At 39.5% G+C, this 4,937-nt stretch overlaps 1 long non-coding RNA gene across 2 annotated transcripts in view; it reads right to left on the reverse strand.

The window, feature by feature from the left end:
- Positions 1-2,691: 2,691 nt before the first annotated feature.
- LOC108767653 (uncharacterized) overlaps positions 2,692-4,937 on the reverse strand; it is a 2,824-nt gene continuing 578 nt past the window's right edge. For both annotated transcript variants that reach the window (XR_001940444.1, XR_001940445.1), the window contains exon 2: positions 2,692-2,786. This is a non-coding gene — a long non-coding RNA (uncharacterized LOC108767653). The remainder of the gene's footprint in view (positions 2,787-4,937) is intronic.

Here is a 4,937-nt window from a genome sequence, read left to right on the forward strand (position 1 = left end):
ATTAGGTAGCCTTAATACGCATGCAACTTGATGCGTTTTCATTCTTACACAAACGTTTGTCACGAGACAAAAAGCGACGCTACAGTCAACCGAATCTTTCACTCTTAAGCCCGTATCAGACTACCGACTCTGCAAGTCGACCCGACTGCCAATTCTGACTGCCGACCAATAATGGACCAATCACAATGAGACTGATTCGATGTGATTGGTCCATTATTAATCGGTAATCAGAGTTGGCTGTCGGGTCGGCTCGCAGAGTCGGTAGTCTGATACGAGCTTTATGGGAAAACGGGAAATTGATTGGTCGACGACGCATCGCTTCTTGCTGCGCGGCAAATGCGTCGCGTCACATGTGTGGCGCGCGCGCAGAGACCCTTTACGAGGATCCCACGTGTGCATGGCGACTCCATTGGAAAACTCCCAATGTGTTACGACGCACGAAGAAATACAAGTACGCGCGCGCGCACGTTGAAACGACATGCGTTGCCGCATGCACGCGGCGAGGACATCGCTCTAGTACGACGCAGCGGCATTATAAGTGGGATGATAAAATGAGATCATCATCGCGCCGCGTACGATCCAACGCGAAAACAAAGATAGTCACGATCGGATACTCGTAAATCGTACGATTAAATTTCGTTCGAAAGAACAGACTGCATGCTGAGAAGAACACGTCCGTTGTATCGAGAATTTATAATTGACGATCTCCACGATCTCAGGGAGATTCAAATCCTGATTTGACAATGGCTGCGTTTCGTAAAACGCATGATGCATCATTGTATCCTTGTTGTTCACCGAATGTTAAACAAGGATTAAATGAACCGTGCGTGTCATGTACACAAAAAAAATATCATTCTATTGCTAAGAAAATGATTGCTCAACTAACTTCCTTTCTTTTAAGTAACAGTTATTTTTAACACAATATTTTCTTGATAATCTTAAAATATATACTTATATATTACAAATTTGAGAAAACATTATTAAGTACTTAAAACAAGAATTCTCTTTTAAAAAATACTATAAAATTGATCGAGGAAGCGACTTTTTGTATAATGAACAAACCGAAATTTTTTTAGTTTAATAATCTTTATTGAAGTATTAAACTTACTAAGATTCAAAATATATTTTGAATAAATTTGATACTTGTGATAAATTTTTAGATTTGCGAATGTATGCATTTTTCCAATATTTGAAACAAGTAATTATTATATGCGTACAGCATGTATTTTCCTGTATGCATTTACGAAACGGAGTCAATATAAAATAATATAAAATTTAATAAACATAAAATTTCAGAAATGGAGCTAACATTTGGCGACAATTTCGATAAAAATTTAAAGCAGACATATCGCAGTACGTCAATTAATTAACTAATAAAAGTAATCATTTCTTAATAGAGCTCTACTCTCTAGGTTCAATAATATAATATTATCCTGAAAAAACTTCAAGAAACGAAACAATAACAACTGGACAATAACATAAAACTACTCCAAAATTTTCTAAACCCCCCTTTTTATATTTAATAACTTAAAAAGAAATATATCAAATTGTGATAGTGGAATTAAGTTACAGCATCGGGAACTTTTCTGAAATTTTTAAATTCTCCAAGTTCATTTGTAATCGATTATTCTATAAAATTGAAGAATCTTATTTTACGCAAAATCGTAATTAAAAAAGAAAGAGAGGGGGGAGAAAAGGGGGGGGGGAAATAAAAAACGCGAGATGCTCGCACTCACCTCTTTCCCTTCGTTCAATGTACTCGGCGGCTTGTAATAGGGCAGCAATGCTCATATTTCCTTGGTTTGGAGTAATCCTGGCTGCTTCCGTTCGCGCTCGTTCCCCTTTCTTCTGCCGCACGCTCCCGCGCCAACACACGTGCCGAGGACGCACACACGGACGCACACAGCCTCACGCACAGCACAGCACAGCAGAAACAGAGCCACACACACACATACACACACACGACACGCGCGCGAACGAGCGCGTACGACAAGCGCGCAGGCGAGAATGAAGGGGAAGGAAGGGGAATACCGGCGAGATACGTAATCGTGATGTCTTCGGCCGCCGCGCCGCGCCGCGCCGCCTCGGGCGACTCCGCCGCACGTCGGCTACCTTCGGCCGCGTAACTGCGCGCACGAACGCGCACAAGTAAACCAACCGATGACAACACTGACGCACGCCGAACAAGAGGAACGTGCACCAATCCGCGCGGACAGCGACAGCGACGGCGGCGGGCAACAGCGGCGGCAAACGAGGCCGAGTCGCAGAGACGGAGGGTATGCGGAGGTTCCTTTCTACACCGCTGCTCCTGTTTGATTCTCCAATGATCTCTCTCTCGCCTTCGTCACGATTAAACAACGGTCTATGAATATTTCCAGCTGGACTCTCTTCCCTCGTCAATCGTCGTCTTCGAGGGATCTCGAGCGGCTTAATGAAGCTTTTTTTCTACCAAGTTGGTCCAGCTTTTTCAAATAAGCTCAGCTTCTCTCAAATTCCTCCCTTTGGTGAATCGCGTATCTTTCTCTATATTGATCACTATCAATCAATCTCCAGCACCCAGGAATGCACGAGCGCATTTACTCGAGTGCTCCGTTTTCAGCGTTCTTTTAAACGTTAAGAATCATGTATTTTTATTTTCTTTCTTCTTCACAACGTGCCTCTGCTTCAATCACAATCGTCCAGTCGTCTTAATTCTTCCTCCTGTTGCCGCGACCGTGCTCTTCTCCTCTTCTACTCTCCACTGCTCCTTTCTCACTGCGTTTCACAACATTTACCCGCCGATTGCACTGCAAATCATAAGAGAAGTCGATTATCACCACCGTTGCGTTCACTGAGCATTCGCGAACGCGACTCGTGCCGATGTCGCGTACATACGATTCCAGATATAAATAAACGCCAACTATACAAGTAAGTATACACACAACCGTCGCGATACCACCGATACGAAAGTGCCGCGTGAGGTAACTGCGCTTCGAACGCCGCCGAGAGAAGCCGATCGCGCGATCGCGCGAGCACGCACACACGGCCACGCGCATGCATACAATGTGTGTGCGCGTGCGCGCGCGCGCGCGCCCGTTCGCACACACGCATAACAGGCAGCAAGAGAGGGGAGAAGGAGCAAAACAACGCATGATGAGTGAAAGAGCGAGAGGAGCGAACGGAATGAAAGAGAGAATACGCCTACGCGCGGTCGCGTAACGCGAGAAAAATAAACAGCGAGTTAAACGGAAACAGAGCGCGCGCACGACAGAGAAAGACGGATAAATATAGAAAGAGCGATAAAGCGAAATTTATAATGCGCCTCGAAACGAGATTATTTACGAATTAAACGGGGAATTTAATTCCTTTGTTGCGTGCTTACGTCTTTTGGTGACGATTAACGCATAAGATTTTACGTGTAGTTTTACGTAAGAACGAGAACACGAAATTCTTCTTTGTACACGTGCACCACACATGTGCAATTCAAAAAAAATACGCAGTTAATATTTGGAAAAAACTAAACTTATGTCAAAAATGAAATGTAGTAAAAAAAAAAGTTTAAATTTTAATCTGTATTCATTTTTAAGATTTATTGAAATTCAAACAATTTGAAATGTTTAAAAAGTTACATGTTCGAAGAAATATACTATTTAATACTTGGAAAAATTAAATTAATTCTGATGTAAGAAATGAAACGTAATAAAAATTTAAATGTTAATATGAAGTATATTCATTTTTGACATTCATTATAGCATTTCATATATAAAAGAAATTACATTTATTATTTGAAAAAACACACAATTTAATATTTGCAAAAATTATACTTTCTTTTATCAAGAAACGTAACAAAAATTTAAATGTTAATTTGAAATTGACATTTTTGAGGTTCATTGAATGAAATAGCAATTTAATATGTATTATTAATAACGAATAAGTATAATATGTAGAAGAAATGTTTATTTAAAAAATTATAAATAATTATTTTTGCTTCTATACAGAGAAGAATAAAATACTTTGAAAATTTGTAATAATTTTAAGAATATATTTTAAATTAAAATTTAAAAACACATAAAAATGAAAATTTTTACAGGTTTCAATTTAAGGATCAAAGATGGGTTTGTTAATCCAAACAAGAGTGTGTTAAGAACTAAATACATAAAAACAAAATACATAAAAAAAATCTTTTATTTACAAAAGCTCAGCTCATTCCAGTTTTGCAATTTCTACATTTAAAAAATGAAATGGTGCATTCAGATGTGAGAGAAGAGATATAAAAATATGGTTATATCAAGCAGACCTAAAGTAAAAAAAAAGGCAAAGAAAATAGAATCTGTTAATATGATAAATAAAGATATGGTTAATGATAAAGCGATTAATACAATGCGATTACGACACAAGAATTAGAGGTTAAGTCCATCTAAATAAATTTTTGCGCGATCTATATATGTATATAGAGTACACAATAAATATTAAGTACACACAGATATTTTTCCAGTCTCCTTCAATTCTTAGCGATAAGGCATTAACGTTAAAAAACTATTTTCCTAAGTAATTATATGGACTTGTCCGCGAGATATGGCAAACGTCGCGCGCGGCAGTCGATCGAACAAACATTAAAGGCATTTACAATATCCGGTGCACATCACGCCGCATATGCCTTCGCCACGAATTTTTTATACGGCGCGTTTCTCAATAAAAATTAAAAATCGGTTTTCTCTCGGAGCGAAAAATATTAGGCCGGATACTCCGCGTATTCGGACAATCTCACGACGGCTCGGGAAAGGTAGTTTCACGTCTGAAAAAAAATCGCACTTGAAGTTAACCGAAAAGCCATCTGTCATCACGATTGAACACGACGAATGAACACAAGTAGAGACGAGGAAGACAAGAGCAAACGGGATCGTCTCGGATTCCAGGCGGTTCCGAATAAGACTGTTTTTTCGCACGAGTCACGGACG

This window comes from Trachymyrmex cornetzi, unplaced genomic scaffold (assembly GCF_001594075.2).
Source record: "Trachymyrmex cornetzi isolate Tcor2-1 unplaced genomic scaffold, Tcor1.1 scaffold713, whole genome shotgun sequence".
Taxonomy (NCBI): domain Eukaryota; kingdom Metazoa; phylum Arthropoda; class Insecta; order Hymenoptera; family Formicidae; genus Trachymyrmex; species Trachymyrmex cornetzi.